We start from the raw sequence: 18,944 nt of genomic DNA, 5'->3' as shown, positions 1-18,944 counted from the left end.
AGCGTCCGTCATGTTCTCAGTCTGCTGATCTTTCTATAGTGAGAGGAGGGAGAGCTTGCTGGAGAGCTAGGGAAAGCGTTAGTTAGGCTGTTGTTAGCTTGCTCCTCGATCAATCTTGTTGCTGAAAGCACTCCACAAAAAGCTCTTTTGAGAGCTAATATTCTTCTGATCTGTTTTTTTTTTGTGTGTGTGTGTGTGACCACAGACACTGCATACATACAGCCCTGTCACAGCTGGGCCTAGTTGCTGTACTGTGCCAGGCCCACACTCTGTATTACCATTGCATATCTTTTCACTGATATTTGTGATTTAACTTACTAAAGCATAGCTGTCTTTATGGGTGACACTGTGTACATAAAGCCCACAGACAGTCGCCAGTCAGGCCAGCTGGGATTTGTAGTCCCACACCATATTACCATACCATTGCATATCTTTTCACTGTAGTTGTGATGTAACTTACTAAAGCATAGCTGTCTTTGTGGGTAACACTGCATACATAGAACGCACAGACAGTTGCCAGCCAGGCCAGCTGGGATTTGTAGTCCCACCACTGGCAGCACACTCTGTTATACCAGTGCATACCTTTCCACTGTACCTGTGTGACAGCACACTCTACCTGTGATTGAACATACTATACCACAGCTCCCTTTTGTGGGTGACACTGCATACAGCCCACAGAGAGACAGGGACAGTTAGCTAGGCTTTTCTTCATTGCTGAAACCCCCCCAAAACAAAAATGTGTGTGTGTGTGTGTGTGTGTGTGTGTGTGTGTGTGTGTGTGTGTGTGTGTGTGTGTGTGTGTGTGTGTGTGTGTGTGTGTGTGTGTGTGTGTGTGTGTGTGTGTGTGTGTGTGTGTGTGTGTGTGTGTGTGTGTGTGTGTGTGTGTGTGTGTGTGTGTGTGTGTGTGTGTGTGTGTGTCAGACACTGCATACAGGGCAGGCCACAGTCATTGCTCGGCCTTGCAGTTCTGCTATCGTCTTCTATCTATTACAAGCCAGCAAACTGTCTATCATAAGCAGTGCTTAGCTTGCAACTGTATTTGTGATTGAAAGTACTATATTGGATATCTCTCTGAGTGCGTTAATAAAGTACACAGCCCAGGGATACACACACACAAACAGCTGCTGTGTATTTGACACCGATTGTGTGCCTCTTTGTGATTACACACACTGTGATTACTACTGCATACCCCCACCCCCCCACCCCCACCACCAGCCCCGTTTCTATGGGCGTGCGATACGTGCAATCGCCCGGGGCGCTGGATTGTTGCGGCAGGAGCTGGGCGCAGAGGTGGTAGGAGCGGGTATAATAATAACTCATCTTCGTTCAGCCGATCCCACGCTGCTTCAATGTACTTCCTTTCCCGGCATCTGACTCAGTAACAGTGCCCCCTGTGATGATGTTCCGCATGTCAACACAGGGGGCGCTGTTACTGAGACAGATGCCGGGAAAGGAAGTACATTGAAGCAGTGTGAGATCGGCTATTCTGCTGAAAAAAGGTGAGTTATTACTATGCCTGCTCCCACCACGCTGCAGCACCCGGCTACCTACCTACCTAATCTATACTACAGCACCTACCTACCTAATCTATACTGCAGCACCTACCTAATCTATACTGCAGCACCTACCTACCTAATCTATACTGCAGCACCTACCTACTTACCTAATCTATACTCCAGCACCTACCTACCTACCAAATCTATACTGCAGCACCTACCTACCTAATCTATACTGCAGCACCTACCTACCTAATCTATACTGCAGCACCTACCTACGTACCCTTTACTGCAGCACCTACCTACCTACCCTATACTGCAGCACCTACCTACCTACCCTATACTGCAGCACCTACCTACCTACCTAATCTATACTGCAGCACTTACCTACCTAACCTATACTTCAGCACCTACCTACCTAACCTATACTGCAGCACATACCTACCTACCTAATCTATACTGCAGCACCTACCTACCTAACCTATACTGCAGCACCTACCTACCTAACCTACATTGCAACACCTACCTACCTAATCTATACTGCAGCACCTACCTACCTACCTAACCTATACTGCAGCACCTACCTACCTACCTACCTAATCTATACTGCAGCACCTACCTAATCTATACTGCAGCACCTACCTACCTAACCTATACTGCAGGCACCTACCTACCTAATCTATACTGCAGCACCTACCTACCTACCTACCTAACCTATACTGCAGCACCTACCTACCTAACCTATACTGCAGCACCTACCTACCTACCTAACCTATACTGCAGCACCTACCTACCTACCTAATCTATACTGCAGCACCTACCTACCTAACCTATACTGCAGCACCTACCTAACCAATACTGCAGCACCTACCTACCTACCTTCCTAATCTATACTGCAGCACCTACCTACATAACCTATACTGCAGCCCCTACCTACCTACCTAATCTATACTGCAGCACCTACCTACCTAATCTACAATGCAGCACCTACCTACCTACCTAACCTATACCGCAGCACCTACCTACCTACCTAATCTATACTGCAGCACCTACCTACCTACCTAATCAATACTGCAGCCTCAAATCTGAGAGTCACACCGGATCAGCACTCCTGGCCACTATGAACAAACAGGTGGATCAGTGGCTGACCCCGCACCAACTGGAGATCGGCAACGTGGTGTGTTACCTCAGCAGCAATCTCATTTCGGCTTTGAATTTGGGCAAAAAACAGAAAACCGAGAGCTCGATATAGTGCAGTATGTATTGGAAAAGAGGAGAAAAAAAAATGAAACGTAAGTATTTATACTTACAAACCAGGGTTACCGCTAAGGCAACCACTGTAGAGTCAGGTGAGGAGTTTTGGCCTGTCCCCACTCAGGCCTAACATGTCGCTCTCTGTGGGGAGGAGAAAAGGAGGGTGTAACACCTCTCCACCAAAAGCATAAAATTCGCTAAAATTGTTAAAATGTTCGGGAGGCGGTGGTGGACCAGCCAACCCAAAACATACACGATGCTGTCGATTATGGAAATGACAGATTTATTCACATACTCCTAGAAACAATTTGCAACACATTTCGCAGGAACAACCCCACTTCTTCAGGCAATAAACAGCAGGAGTACAACACAGCCTGGGGTCCAATATAAGCTTAGCTAAGCTATTGCAGTTTGCCGAGTTCACCAGTTTGCAGACTCTTGCGGAAGTGCGCGTCCGCGGTGCGCGGACCCAAAATATGAGGTTTGAGCCATCTCTAGCACTCAGGTGGGAAGCCTCGGTCGGACGTAATCGTAGGTCCCCTCCCTAACCACTCACCTCATCAACCGCATCTTGGAAGCTGCAAAAAAGAAATTTAAACCCACAAACACTGGTTTACATGACAGTCGAACACGACATATGTAGCTAGCATTGCGCACCCTAACGAGCACATCGGCATGAGATTTCCCAGAATCTCCAATTGATACATTGGTCGATTGGGCCTGCTCTTGGCAGCACTGATTTTCATCCGTTTTTAAGTAGTAATGATCGAGTCGGATGGTCGATCAGCCTCCAAGTCGACAGATGTATTGTCACCTTAGAGACCACATAGGTCAAGTCTGCAGAAAGGGATATAATAGGAGGGAGAACCCTGCCAGTAGAGATGTAGTGAACATCACATTTTCCATTCATGAATGGTGAATGGGAACTTCTGCAAATGTTCGCGAACTCAGCGAACCGCCATAGACTTCAATGGGCAGGCGAATTTTAAAACCTACAAGGACTGTTTCTGGCCATCAAAGTGATGAAAAACTTTTTTCCTGGGGTCTAACACTTGGACTGTGGCATGCCAGAGGGGGATCCATGCCAAAAGTCCCACCAAAAAGTTGGGTTTTAATCCCTAAAGTGCAGAAATCCGATTGTGCACAGCTCTGGGTGTCAGTGGGCTGTGGATTGTCACACACAGAGAAATGAAATAGTACTATCAGAATACAGTGAAATAATAATGCACTGGAGTGGTTCTGTGCGTGCAACTTAATGTAGCAACAGCAGTAGTGTGCACACATCTCTGGGAGTCAGTGGGCTGTGGGGTGTCGCACAAAAAAAAACACAGGAGACAGATGTGCTAGCCCTAAAAAGGGCTGTTTGAGGTGCTTTCACAGCAAGTGAGGAATAAGAACACAGGCCTAGCTAATGCTTTCCCTACCTATCTGCAGCTAGTCTGACCCTGCTCTCACTAACAGTCAGCAGCCAGCAGAGAATGAATCCAATATGGCCACTGCAACTGCTTTTTGATAGGGGATGGTGGGTCCAGGAAGGGGTGCTAGTAGTTGATTGGCTGGCATGTGTCTGCTGACTGTGAGGTAAGGGTCAAACTTTAGCTCAATGATGATGTATAGGGGGTGGGTTGAACACGCCAAATGCGCGCTGTTTGCTGTAAATGCAAACAGCCGATGTTCGCAGAATACTGCTCATGGGGAGAAGCAAAAGTTGAGACACCAGAATATATGCAGATATCCTGCAGCTCACAGCACTGCTCCCTTTCTTTCCCTGCTACAGTTGACTTTGGATGTAGCAGCAGTGTATGTACAGAGCATGGAGCAGCTCTGGGGAACGTAACAGAGTCAGGTATGAGCACAGCCCTGTGCCCTGCTGTGTGAATGCTTCACTTTCCCCTTCATTACCAATGTCGGCTGTCCTCATTATTATCTGTATCCAAACTGCTCCTGATCGATCCCGTTGTCGATCGGGAGCAGGTCGGACATTTAGGAAATAATTGTCAGATCCTGTCCTTCGGATGGGAAATTCCTTTATGTGTACCCAGCATGATGTCCTACCATATTATTATACTGTATTGTGCGTGGCTGAAGCAGACCTTTCAGGAATCCCCCCCCCCTTGAAAATTCTGGGTTTGCCCCTGCTGCTAGCCTAGCCAGCAAACAGTTCAGGCCATCTCTACCTGCCAGAGGCTTACAATCTAAAGGGAGTGGGTAGGGACACACTAGGAATGGGAGGCATATTGAAATAAATATATATATAAATCATTTATAAATTAAAATAAAAAATTAAAGAATACTTACACCCTCCTAGAGTGACAGCTAAGGAAAGCACAAGAAGCAGCTTGCCAATCATCTAAGAGGGGGGAAAAGACACACACTTTACAGAATTTAACTACTATTAGACTGGAGAAACATTTTATAGCTGGGGTGGAACAGAGAGGTTGAATATCTTAAAGAGATAACTCCAGTGGTATTTAGAGATACAAGAAACCCGCCCAACTGATTCAGTTTAATAAACTCCATCCATATCTAGGGCCGGATTTACCATAGTGCCTACAGGCGCCTGATGATGTAAAGGGGACACAATCCTCTTCCCGAGTGCCTCCCTCCTTCCCTGTGCAGAGTCGCTAGCAGAGTGTAAATGAGAGGTTACTCACCCTGCTCTCGGCATTCCACTGAAGAGATCTCCCTTCATTTGGGGGCACCTCTAGCTTCTCAATACTTAGGTTCCTATGTTCTACCTAAAACTTGGGGGTACCTCTAGATGCTTAATACTGAGGTTCCTCTCGCTACCTAAAACTTGGGTGCACCTGTAGATGCTTAGTATTAGGTAGCCAGAAGTTTCCTCAATATTAAGGGGCACTTGTAACCGGAAGAGAAAATAAGGAGAAAGTGACAGCTGGGTCAGCCAGCACACTTGTGGTGCGGTTCGGTGGGGGTTTGTAGGGTCATGGAGGGTGAAGTCTAAGGTGCCAGGACATCTGTGCCTGTAGGCTCCTGTGGGTTAAATATAGGAAAGCAGGTTCGGCGCTGAAGCTGGGCGTCATCATAGCAGCTGCTGCCAGACCCGAATTACATCTCCTTCCAAGTTGTGACAACTCGGGGGAGAATAGTATTTAACGCCGCCTCAGTGTTTAGTGGCAGCAGGGAGAGCCTTGTAACGCCGCATCTGCCACCTCCATTGCTGCTCCTTGTCACACATGTGCCCTATGTGCTATACTAGGGCAGCGCATGAGGTGCTAACAAAGGAACCAGAAGATGGATGGGCACCACAGCGGGTGATAGTGAGCAGGTTAAGTATAAATGCATAGACAGGGCCGGGCTGAGCCAGAGGCTAGAGAGGCTTCAGCCTCAGGGTGCAGTGTAGGAGGGGGCGCACAACTCACTCAGCTATCATTCCCCTATTGTGTGGAAGCAGAGATACATGGCAGTGACTGCAAGCCAGATAACTAGAGATTAAGGTGTTGGGGACCCTGGGGCACCTATTAGTCTAATAGCAATCAGTGTGTGACGGCTGGGGTGGGAGGGATAGAGGGACGCACTTTGTTTCTCAGCCTTGGGTGCTGGTGGACCTTGTCCCAGCTCTGATAGACAGGTGGAAACATTTACATTTGGGGGGAAAAGTTGGGGTTCTAATGTTCTATAGAGGTGTGGGGGTGGGGGGTAATCGGGAGTAAACTGCCAGCATCTGTGGAGGGTATAGCAGCTGTGATTAGGAATATTCTTCAAGCATGACTGATTGCTAGCGAGAAGTTAGCAGGCATCAGGGGACACAATTATAAACACTTTGCAAAGGCACTCAAAACAATGACTAAAAATCTTTTCAGGTAACCAAGGCTGCAAGCATGTACAAGTCCTTAGGCAAAGTATTAAGAGAAACGCAGAAATAACTGAAGGAGATCGAAGATGGGAGAGTAGAAACAGAAGAGAGAGCAGAGAGGACAACTGGAAGGTCGGGAAGAAAGGAGAGAAAGCAGATATGAGAGTTAAAGAGACTCCGTAATAAAAATTGCATCCTGTTTTTTATCATCCTACAAGTTCCAAAAGCTATTCTAATGTGTTCTGGCTTACTGCAGCACGTTCTACTATCACCATCTCTGTAATAAATCAACTTATCTCTCTCTTGTCAGACTTGTCAGCCTGTGTCTGGAAGGCTGCCAAGTTCTTCAGTGTTGTGGTTCTGTGATGCATCTCCCCCCTCCAGAACCCTCTCTGCACTATTTAGATTAGGGCAGCTTCTCTCTTCTCTCTTATCTTTTACAAGCTGGATAAATCCTCCTCTGAGCTGGCTGGGCTTTCACATACTGAGGAATTACATACAGGCAGAGCTGTCTGCACTCTGCAGGAAGAAACAGCCTGACACTTCAGTGGAAGATAGCTGCAGGGGGAAAGAAACACACAAATGATCTCTTGAGATACAAAAGGAAGGATGTATACAGCCTGCTTGTGTATGAATGTATTTTCTATGTGTGGACATACTGTACATCAACCTACTTCCTGTTTTGGTGGCCATTTTGTTTGTTTATAAACAAACTTTTAAAAACTGTTTTTAACCACTTTTAATGCGTCGAGAAGCGGCGAAATTGTGACAGAGGGTAATAGGAGATGTCTCCTAACGCACTGGTATGTTTACTTTTGTGTGATTTTAACAATACAGATTCTCTTTAATGAAAGAGGAATGAGATAGTGAAATAGAGAGATTGTGAATACAGGAGAGCCAGTAAAGAAAATTAGGGATGAGTTTCAGAATTCTATGGAATTCTGATTTCCAATTTCTGCATCAGAAACCGGTATTCCAACTCTCAATGTGGAATTCGGAATGCGGGGTGAAATTCAACAGAATTCCGCCAATACATTAGAGTTAATACCGCCAACTTCCAGGGTTGATTGCAAAGCCCTCAGTGATGAGCGAAAATGCAAATATTCTTTTCACCGAATTTTCGCGAAAATAATGACTATTTTCGTTTCGGAAGGCGAAAAATCGCCTAAAGTCTGTTTTTTTTGCGTTAAATATCTAAGCCCCCTTACAAGCTAGAATCACCAAATTTTCAGGGTATATTAAGGAGATATGTGGGTACAAGAGGAAAAAAAATTCTGCAAAAAGACCTTATAGTTTTTGAGAAAATCGATTTTAAAGTTTCAAAGTAAAAAAGTTTACATTTAAATGCAGTAAATGACAGTTACTGTAGCAAACCTAGCGGTAGTGTAAATTTACTAATATCAAATGAAAGGGCCAAGTGCAAAGGGCCAAGTGTCAAATGCAAAGTGCCAAGTGCAAAGTGTCAAATGCAAAGTGCAAAGTGTCAAATGCAAAGTGTCAAGTGCAAAGTGTCAAATGCAAAGTGCAAAGTGTCAAATGCAAAGTGTCAAATGCAAAGTGCCAAGTGCAAAATGTCAAATGCAAAGTGTCAAATGCAAAGTGCCAAGTGCAAAGTGTCAAATGCAAAGTGTCAAATGCAAAGTGCCAAGTGCCAAGTGCAAAGTGTTAAATGCAAAGTGCCAAGTGCCAAGTGCAAAGTGTTAAATGCAAAGTGCACTTGGCACTTTGCATGGCCCTTTGCACTTTGCATGGCCCTTTGCACTTTGCATGGCCCTTTGCACTTAGCCCTTTGCACTTAGCCCTTTGCGCTTGCACTTGGCCCTTTGCACTTGGCCCTTTGCGCTTGGCCCTTTGCGCTTGCACTTGGCCCTTTGCTCTTGCACTTGGCATTTTGCACTTTGCATGGCCCTTTGCAGCTGGCACTTGGCCCTTTGCGCTGGCACTTGGCCCTTTGCGCTGGCACTTGGCCCTTTGCGCTGGCAGATTGCACTTGGCACTTGGCCCATGGCACTTGCACTTGGCCCTTTCTTTTGATATTACTAAATTTACACTACCGCTAGGTTTGCTACAGTAACTGTCATTTACTGCATTTAAATGTAAACTTTTTTCCTTTGAAACTTTAAATCGTTTTTCTCAAAAACTATAAGGTCTTGCACTTTATAGTTATAGCCCTTTGCACTTTGCATGGCCCTTTGCACGGGCCTTTGCACTTAGCCCTTTGCACTTGGCCCTTTGCACTTTGACCTTGGCGCTTGCACTTGGCCCTTTGTGCTTGTGCTTGGTACTTGGCCCTTTGTGCTTGCACTTGGCACTTGGCCCTTTGTGCTTGCACTTGGCACTTGGCCCTTTGTGCTTGCACTTGGCCCTTGGCCCTTTGTGCTGGCACTTGGCCCTTGGCGGTTGCACTTGGCACTTGGCCCTTTGCGCTTGCTCTTGGCACTTGGCCCTTTGCGCTTGCACTTGGCCCTTTGTGCTGGCACTTGGCACTTGGCCCTTTGCGCTGGCAGCTGGCACTTGGCCCTTTGCGCTGGCACTTGGCCCTTTTGCGCTGGCCCTTGGCCCTTTGCACGTTTGCACTTGGCCCATGGCACTTGCACTTGGCCCTTTGCACTTGGCCCTTTCTTTTGATATTACTAAATTTACACTACCGCTAGGTTTGCTACAGTAACTGTCATTTACTACATTTAAATGTAAACTTTTTTCCTTTGAAACTTTAAAATCGATTTTCTCAAAAACTATAAGGTCTTTTTGCAAAAAAATTTTCTTCTTGTACCCACATATCTCCCTAATATATCCTTAAAATTTGGTGATTCTAGCTTGTAAGGGGGCTTAGATATTTAACGCGAAAAAACGGACTTTAGGCGAAAATAGTCATTATTAGCTTTGAAGCGAAAATAGTCATTATTTTCGCGAAAATTCGGCGAAATCGAAAATGGGATTTTCGATGCGAAAATGACTTTGGCGAAAATTCACAAGCAACACTGTCATAGATGCCATCTTCACCAAATTTGCCATGTACAGTGGGATGCGAAAGTTTGGGCAACCTTGTTAATTTTTATTATTTTCCTGTATAAAGCGTTGGTTGTTTCGATAAAAAATGTCAGTTAAATATATCATATAGGAGACACACACAGTGATATTTGAGAAGTTACATGAAGTTTATTGGATTTACAGAAAGTAAGCAATAATTGTTTTAATAAAATTAGGCAGGTGCATACATTTGGGCATGTCATTTTATTGATTCCAAAACCTTTAGAACTAGTTATTGGAACTCAACTTGGCTTGGTAAGCTCAGTGACCCCTGACCTACATACACAGGTAAATCCAATTATGAGAAAAAGTATTTAAGTGGGGTTAAATGGAAGTTTCCTTCCTTTTAAATTTCTCTGAAAAGTAGCAACATGGGGGTCTCAAAACAACTCTCAAATGACCTGAAGATAAAGATTGTTCATCGTCATGGTTTAGGGGAAGGATACAGAAAGCTGTCTCAGAGATTTCAGCTGTCCGTTTCCACAGTTAGGAACATATTGAGAAAATGGAAGACCACAGGCTCAGTTCAAGTTAAAGCTCAAAGCAGACCAAGAAAAATCTCGAATAAACAGAAGCAAGGAATGGTGAGAACAGTCAGTCAACCCACAGACCAGCACCAAAGACCTACAACATCATCTTGCTGCAGAGGGAGTCACTGTGCATCATTCAACCATTCGGTGCACTTTACACAAGGAGATGCTGTACGCGAAAGTGATGCAAAAAAAGTATTTTCTCCACCCACAGCACAAACAGAGCCGTTTTATGCTAAAGCACATTTGGACAAGCCAGCTTCAGTTTGGAATAAGGTGCTGTTCACTGATGAAACTAAGATTAAGTTATTTGGGCATAGCAAGGGGCGTTATGTATGGAGGAAAAACAACACAGCATTCCAAGAAAAACATCTGCTACCTACAGTAAAATATGGTGGTGGTTCCATTATGCTGTGAGGCTGTGTGGCCAGTGCAGGGGACTGGGAATCTTGTCAAAGTTGAGGGATGCATGGATTCCACTCAGCATCAGCAGATTCTGGAGACCAATGTCCAGGAATCAGTGACAAAGCTAAAGCTGCCCCAGGGCTGGATCTTTCAACAAGACAATGACCCTAAACACTGCTCAAAATCCACTAAGGCATTCAGGCAGATTAACAAGTACAACATTCTGGAATGGCCATCTCATTCCCTAGACCTGAATATAATTGGAAATCTGTAGCGTGAGTTAGAGAGCTGTCTGTGCTCGGAAGCCATCAAACCTGAACGAACTAGAGATGTTTTGTAAAGCAGAATGGTCCAAAATACCTTCAACCAGAATCCAGACTCTCATTGGAACCTACAGTAAGTGTTTAGAGGCTGTAATTTCTACAAAAGGAGGATCTACTACTAAATATTGATTTCATTTCTTTTTTGTAGTGCCCAAATTTATGCACATACCTAATTTTGTTTAAACAATTATTCCACACTTTCTGTAAATCCAATAAACTTCATTTCACTTCTCAAATATCACTGTGTGTGTCTCCTATATGATATATTTAACTGACATTGTTCATCGTAATAACCGACGATTTATACAGCAAAATCATGAAAATTAACAAGGTTGCCCAAACTTTCGCATCGCACTGTATCTTTAAGAGAATAGTGGGAACAAGTGAAAAAAATCCAAAAAGACCTTGTAGTTTTTGGGAAAATCGATTTTGAATACTACAAAGAAAAAAGTTTTTTTTTTTTTAAAGTTAGCAAAATGACATTCTGCCGCAGAATTCTAGCAAGATATCTGGAAAGTTTGGTGAAGGTTGATTTATGCAGTCCAAAGTACTAAATAAAAGTTGAACCTTTTTTTGTAAAAATTCTACTGTGAGTTACAGTATTTTCTGTTTTTAGGCGCTTCCTGCTTTTGTGTGTATTTTATCTCTACTACCCTATACTGGTAAGGTACTCACCCTTGGCTGTGACGCAAAACCTTTTTGGAGGCCAAGTAGGAATGTATGCGAAAGGAGAGAGAACCGAGAGCCCAATATGGTGTAGTAAGTTTTGGCAATTAGTATAATATAAAAGAGTAAAATTATACTCACAAACCAGGGTTACCTCCAGGTAACCACTGTAAAAGCAGGTGAGGAGTTTGACCTGTCCCCACTCAGGATTAAAAAGTCGCTCTCTGTAGATGAGAAAAAGGGTATCCCCCTCCACCAAGGGTGGATGTAAAGTGCAATGTAAGCTGAACAGAGGCGCCAACAGGATAAAAACAGTAATTAAAAAATTAAAAGTTCGCTGAGGAGGCTAGGGTGGCTCCGCCCCCTCCAAGCAGACACAAAAAACTGTGTAATATAAACAGAATAAATTTATTGGTACACTCCAGGGTATAGATATACAACGCGTTTCGCGGGTATGAGCCCGCTTCCTCAGGTAGTAGAAGTAGGAGTACACTATTGGGGGGAAAAACAAAGAAACAAAGGCACGTATTGGTGTGTGGTAAGAAAAAACTGCTCAAATGATCGTTAATCTGTTTGTTCTTAAACATGCGTTATTTGCTACAGAAGGCTATGGGGGAGTATTGAAGTGGTTGACATGCTGTGGGGGATTATTTTTGGGTTTTAATGTGCGTATAGATGGATAAGGAATGTGGGGAAGGAATGGGAGGAAGTGGACTTTGGAAGTGGGAAAGGAAAGGCCGGGATAGTGTGGGTTTGGGTAGCAGGGAAGAGTATATGAAGAAATGAATATGCCTGCAGTTTAAAAGGAGGGGAGATAAGCTGCTCCGGTAGATAAACTTGATAATTTTCAAACAACAAACATCAAAGAAAGTTTAAATAGTCTGTCCATAAAGGAGGGATGGGGTTTTAAATCCAAAACTTCGTCGCATAAAAGCAATAGATGTGAGGGTAAAATTGAATAAAAAGGAAAAGAGCTTACCAGCAATCTGTCAGCAACACACCTGGCGCCAAAGTGCCTGGGTGTTGTTACCTGGTCCCTTAAGTAGTGACTGCCTTGCTCCTGATAGGTTGTGCGGGCGAGCACCTTTTGCCCATTTTCTGGCGTTATTACACCAAAACGGGCTCCCGCTGTCCATGTGTTCTCTTGTCTCTACCAGTATTGATATGCATATCAATGCAGAATGGGGCCTGCAAGAAACAGCACCAAGTCTGCGGCATTTGAGGAGATCTGCAACTGGTGTACGGACAATAAAAAGCTTGTCCTCACTTCAGCAAAAACTGTTGAACTGACCATCAACTTCAGGAATGCCACCCCCCCCCCCCCCACCCCACCCCAACTCCCTCTGATTCTCATTGAGGGTTCCGAGGTTGCCAGAGTCCCTAGTGCTCACCTCCTGGGTACTACCATCTCTGGTGACCCAAGGAAAAGAGAGAACATCTCCAGAACACAGAAAAAGATCTAGAATGGCTATTCTTCCTGCACTAACTGAAAAAGTTTGCAAAGTCTTGCACCGTTCTGACCTGCTTCTACTCCGCCACCATTGAGTTGATTTTATGCCCCCCTAGCATTGTATGGTAAGTGGGCGCCTCCGTGAGTGACAAGCAGAAGCCACAGTTATCAAGGCCATATAGAACCCCCTATAGACCTTCATCACTACACCAGATTGCAATCCAGGGCCGACAGGATCACACACATTCCCTTCCATACTGGCAATTGCTACCTCAACCTACTACTATCTAGTTTCGGATTCAGGAAATTCTCCAACAGGACTTCCAGCCACAGGAACTCTTCCCCCCCCCCCTCCCCCAAGCGGTCCTGACCATGAACTCAGCACCCCCCCCCCCCCCCTTTAAATTTGCAATCCTTAATGTGTAGAGTGTGTTTGCCCCAAAGTGTAACATGTGCCCATATCATTATGTACTAAAGTATGTACAATTTTCTTATTGCATGTTCATCAGAATTACCAGGTGGAATTTGGAATTCTGTCAGATTCAAAAATTGGCAATTCTGAACAGCCTTAGAGAAAAAAGAGAGGAAACGTGAGAACAAGAAGAAATAATAAACAGTAAACAGAGAAGAAAGAGGAAGAGAGAACAAATAGAAGATAGAAGAAAAGAGGAAAGGCGGGAGTGAGTGAAAAGAAATGCGAGAGTGAACAGACAAAACAGACAGATGAAAGTGATCAGAGGAGAGACAGAAGAAGGTGAAGGTAGAAGAGAGAGAAGAGAATGGAGATAGAGGAAGAGAGGAGAGACATAAGAGAGTGGACAAAGAAAAGACAAATAACATTTATATTGTGCTTTTCTCTTTGCGGACTTAAAGTGCCAGAGCTGCAGCCACTAGGAGGGTGTCTTGCCCAAGGTCTCCTACTGAATAGGTGCGGACTAGAAAAAAGAGACATAAGTGAGGGGAAAAGACAGAAGGGAGTGAAGATAGAGGAAGAGAGGAGAGACAGAAGAGAATGGAGGGAAGAGAGACATAACTGAGAGGAGATTTAGAGGAGAGGCAGAAGAAGTAACAGAAAGCACTAGGAAGAGAAGCAGAAAAGCTAAGCTTATACCAGTCTGACATTACTCACTTTGCCCGAGGACTGAGTCTGATAAGAAATAGTATAGGGTGATTTCTATTTAAGCAGTCCATGCATGGGTGGAGCTGAAATTGATTTTAACTAGAAAGTTATCCAAATCTGACAGGAGTTACCTCTCTGTATCCAAATCTCCTGTCACAGCTTTAACCATTTCATAACCTGTTTCCTTGCACTTAAAGTGAACCAGAGATTTAATATAAACTAATGAGATAAACAATTAGATCTGTCCTACTCTTTTAGATATATCAAGGATTTATTTTATGTATAAACATTTACAAAGCTCATTTAATGTTTCATAGTCTCCGCTCAATTGCAGTGTCTCAAGAGTCCCAGAGTGAAAATACATGAACTATTGTCCTTTTTATCTTTTCCCCTCACAGTAAAAAGCCCAGGCATCTGCTTAGGAAAGTGTTTTATAGCTGTAATTTGTTATCAGTGAGCCGACTGGGTCCTGACTGGTAAAAAAAACTGTCAGCGCTATAGCTAATTATAAAGTCTTTCAGGCAGAGAAACAAGAAAAGGAGCACAGCATAAGTGTCTGTATGCTTGCCACTGTATATACACATGTCTATTTCATCATGTCACATGTCATCTCTGGTACACTTTAAGCAGTTCACCCCCAAGGGTTTTTATCCTAACGGACCAGAGCAATTTTCAGTTGTCAGTGCTCCTCCCTTTTATTCCCTAATAACTTTATTACTACTTATCACAAGTAAATGATCTATACCTCGTTTTTTTCGCCACCAATTAGGCTTTCTGTGGATAGTACATTTTGCTAAGAATTTTTTTATTCTAAATGCGTTTTAATGAGAAAAACAGAAAAAAAAAGAAAAAAAATCATTATTTCTCAGTTTTCAACCATTATAGTTTTAAAATTAAACATTCTCCTGTGGATAAAACAAACAAGTTTTATTTGCCAAGTTCTTCCGATTATTAAACAGTTTAAATGATGTCCCTATCACAATGTATGGCGACAGTATATTATTTTTAAATATAAGTGTTATTTTTCTGTTGTTGTTTTTTTTATTCTGGCCATAATTACAAGCCCCTATGTAATAAATTAAAATTAATTTCCCCCCATAAAATATAAATTAACAAAGCTGAGTCCCTAAGACAACTATGTATTTATTTATTTTTAGCTGATTTTTTTTTTTACAAGTGTTTTTTTTTTGGGGGGGGGGGGGGGTGGAGGGTTGGAAGTGTAATTTTATTAAGATCTGTATGTACTTGAAAATGAATGTATTTTGTAGGTGTAATATACTTTTTGGCCACAAGATGGCGCTAGTGAACACTCATAGGAAATGTTCATTTTTTTTTTCTTCACTTTATTTAATTGTTACATTTCCTGTTATTGTGAATGGACGTAGCCGCTGTTCGCGGTGACGTCCATTCACTCCAGGCACTGCGATTGGGTAGAGGACCGTTCTGTCCTCTTCCCCAATCACCCAGCACGGAAGCCCGACGGAAAGAGTGGCGGTAGCGGCGCACACACGGCGGTAGCATCGGCGGGAACGTGGGACGTATTAAAACGTCATGTTGCTGTTAATAGCGGTAAGCATGACGTTTTAATATGTTAGGATGTCAGTAAATGGTTAAGACATGTCAATTATAAAAACGGCAAATAAAAATGGATATTAAAGATGAACTGTAACAAAAATAACATAATGAATAAAATAGTTTATTGTTCAAAGCTCATAGAATAAAGTGTGTGGGGACATCTAGTGGTAAAAAAATAAATTAATTAAAAATACACTATATACACTACAAAAATTACATTAGAAAGGCATTAACCCCTTCCATTTCCTCCCTTTCCCCATAATTACCAAATTAAAACACTTTAAAAGCATTTAGAAGAAAATATTTAAATAGTTACCTTTTTTTAATATGTATGTCATGAGGGTATATGCAAGAAGTTTTGAATCAGGATGATACCATTTATTGGCTAACTTAGAGATGGATAAACAGTGAGCTTTCGACTTATAAAAAGCCTTCGTCGGACTGGTTCCTGACCAGAACTGAAAAGCACAGCTTATATACACTGACATACAGAGGAGAAACATTCTTTAGCAAACATAAATGTAATTAGATGCCTTAACTGTTACTGAGGAGGCTTTCCCAGGCATCCTATCTAAATTGATAAGATCAATAGAATCCTCAACATGACATAAAGCAGACTCTGGTGATGAAGAGACATCGTAAATTCAGAATTCAAATAGTAACTGGCCTGGTTACATGCACCATTAATTCTAAGCTTAAGAAAATTGTGGCATTTAAAGCCAGCACCTGAAAGCAAATAAAATGAATAGTGACAGTGAATTCCATCTTACACAGCATATGGCACAAAAATGAATGAAAAGATAGAAAAATTAAAATTAAAAGAACTGTGGCATTTAAAACCCATCGTACCAGCACAAGAAGTTGGAGTCCTTGTTTAAACCATCTTGTACAGTTTTGAACCAATGTATAAACTTAGTTTCTTGTGTTAGTCTCATGTTTCCCGATTTGAAGCCACCCATTAATACAGTGACGCGAAAATCGCTTAAACTGTGTCCAGGTAAACAAAAGTGTGTTGGTATTGGGAGATCAGTATAATTTGTAATATCCTTTTTCCTGCTGTTAATAGTGGATCTGTGGTGTGTCATGCGATCCCGCAGTGGTTGACTTGTTTCTCCCACATAAATTCCTTTGGGGCATTTTGCACACATGATCAGGTATACCACATTAGATGAGTCGCAGGAAAAGGTGCCTTGTACTTTGTATTCCTGTTGTGTACCCGGTATTAGTATCCTGTCAGTGGAATGGATGTATTCACAGGTCCCACATGTTTTCCCTCGGCAGGGGAATGTTCCATTCTGTTCTTGCCTATTTAAGGCACTCCTCACTATCATCTGCTTAAGATTGGGTGGCTGTCGGAACGCAAGGAGGGGAGGTTCAGGGAATATCTTTTTCAGTCTCTGATCCTTGTGTAGAACAGGATGAAGTTCTTTTGCAATCTTTCTTAAGATTTCCAAGCGTGGGTTGTAGGTTACTACCAGTGGGACACGGCTCTCTTCCTGGCTCTGCTTGTACTCCAGGAGCTGAGTCCTAGGGATGTTGTTAGCTTTCCTGATTTGGGTCTCAGCCATTAGAGGATTGTATCCCTGTTTTATGAAATTCTTCTTCAGGTAACCCAGGTGTTTGTCTTTGTCATCCTTGTCAGAACAGATCCGATTGCATCTTATTGCCTGGCTGTAAATTATGGAATTCTTTATATGTTTGGGGTGGAAACTGTCATACCTGAGGTATGTGGGACGATCCGTCGGTTTGCGGTACATGGACGTTTGTAAGCTGTTCTCTCTGATGTATATGGTGGTGTCAAGAAAGTTAATCTCCTTGTGAGAGTAGCTCAATTTCAGTTTGATTGTGGGATGGAAAGCATTGAAGTTCCTGTGAAATTGGACAAGATCCTCCTCACTTGCAGACCAGATGATCAAGATGTCGTCGATAAAACGGAAGTAGGCCATGGGTTTTATACGACAAGTATTCAGGTATTCTTCTTCAATCTTTGCCATGAAGAGATTTGCGTACTGCGGTGCAAACCGTGAGCCCATTGCCACTCCCATTTGCTGCAAATAGAGGTCCTCCCCAAAAGTGAAATAATTGTGTGTGAGAACGAATCTCATTAGTCCAGCAATTGAGTTTATAGGTGTGCCCAAACCTTGAAGATATTTGCGACAGGCCGCAATTCCATCATTGTGGGGAATGTTGGTGTACAGAGACTCTACATCCATAGTGGCAAGAATGGTGCCTTCAGGCACTGGGCCAATGGCTGCCAGTTGGTTCAGGAGGTGTGTAGTATCCTGTATGTAGCTGGGTCTTTTACAGACTAGAGGCTTCAAAATGTTTTCCAACCACCCTGAGATATTCTCTGTGAGAGTTCCATTCCCTGAGATTATGGGCCTGCCTGGGTTCCCCTCTTTGTGGACTTTGGGAAGCATGTAAAAGCAGGCGGTTCTCGGCTTTTCCGGGATAAGAGTCTGTACATGAAGCCTGGTGTTTACGGGCAATTTCTTTACCATCCTATTGAGTGCCATCCTGTACCTTTTTGTTGGGTCCTCCTGTAATTTGGCATAGTGCATGGTGTTAGACAACTGTCTTTGTGCCTCCTGGATATAGTCACCGGTGTTGATGAGGACTATGGCACCCCCTTTATCCGCTGGCTTAATAATAATGTCCTTATTCTCCTTAAGGGATGTGATAGCTTGTTGCTCTTGCAATGTTATGTTATGAGCCAGTGTTTTTCTTTTATTCAGAACCCTGTCAGAGATTTGGCGTCTAAATTTGTTGATGTATTTGTCCAGGGTAGGATTTTTTCCAGCTGCAGGGGTCCATCCGCGTTTTTTTGTGGATCTGGTGTGTGTTGGCTCATTATCAGTAGTGTTGCAAGATTCCTTGTCATAGTAGTGGTCCTTGAGACGTAGCTTCCTGAAGAATTGTTCCATATCACCACAGAGTGCAATCTTGTCTATGGGCTTTGCAGGGCAAAATGACAGGCCCTTGGACAGTACTGCCATTTCAGCTTCAGTGGCCTGATAAGAGGAAAGGTTAATGACACCTGTAGGTTGCTCTTTCTCTGCTGCTGCGGTATCCAAGTGTCCACTCTTTATTTTGAGTCTCTGAAGTTTTTTCTTCTTGTTTTTAATTAAGATCCTCTGCAATTTCCTATAAAAGGTCTGTAGCTGTTCCCATGCTCCTGTGGGGTCATCAGTTAAAGATGATTTCAGACTTTGTATATGGTCCTTCACAATCCTCTTCAGGTTATATTATGAGGGTATATTACTGTTGTTTTAGCAAAT

At 43.2% G+C, this 18,944-nt stretch overlaps 1 protein-coding gene across 1 annotated transcript in view; it reads right to left on the bottom strand.

Annotated features, from left to right (window-relative positions):
* Positions 1-5,095, bottom strand: part of LOC137536619 (pancreatic lipase-related protein 2-like) — a 71,350-nt gene extending 66,255 nt beyond the window's left edge. Inside the window, exon 1 of the mRNA XM_068258873.1 lies at positions 5,049-5,095. The gene's annotated coding sequence lies outside the window, so the exon portion shown is untranslated. The remainder of the gene's footprint in view (positions 1-5,048) is intronic.
* Positions 5,096-18,944: the final 13,849 nt, after the last annotated feature.

Source organism: Hyperolius riggenbachi, chromosome 10, assembly GCF_040937935.1.
Source record: "Hyperolius riggenbachi isolate aHypRig1 chromosome 10, aHypRig1.pri, whole genome shotgun sequence".
NCBI classification, from domain to species: domain Eukaryota; kingdom Metazoa; phylum Chordata; class Amphibia; order Anura; family Hyperoliidae; genus Hyperolius; species Hyperolius riggenbachi.
This window is presented reverse-complemented; position numbering and strand designations above follow the sequence as displayed.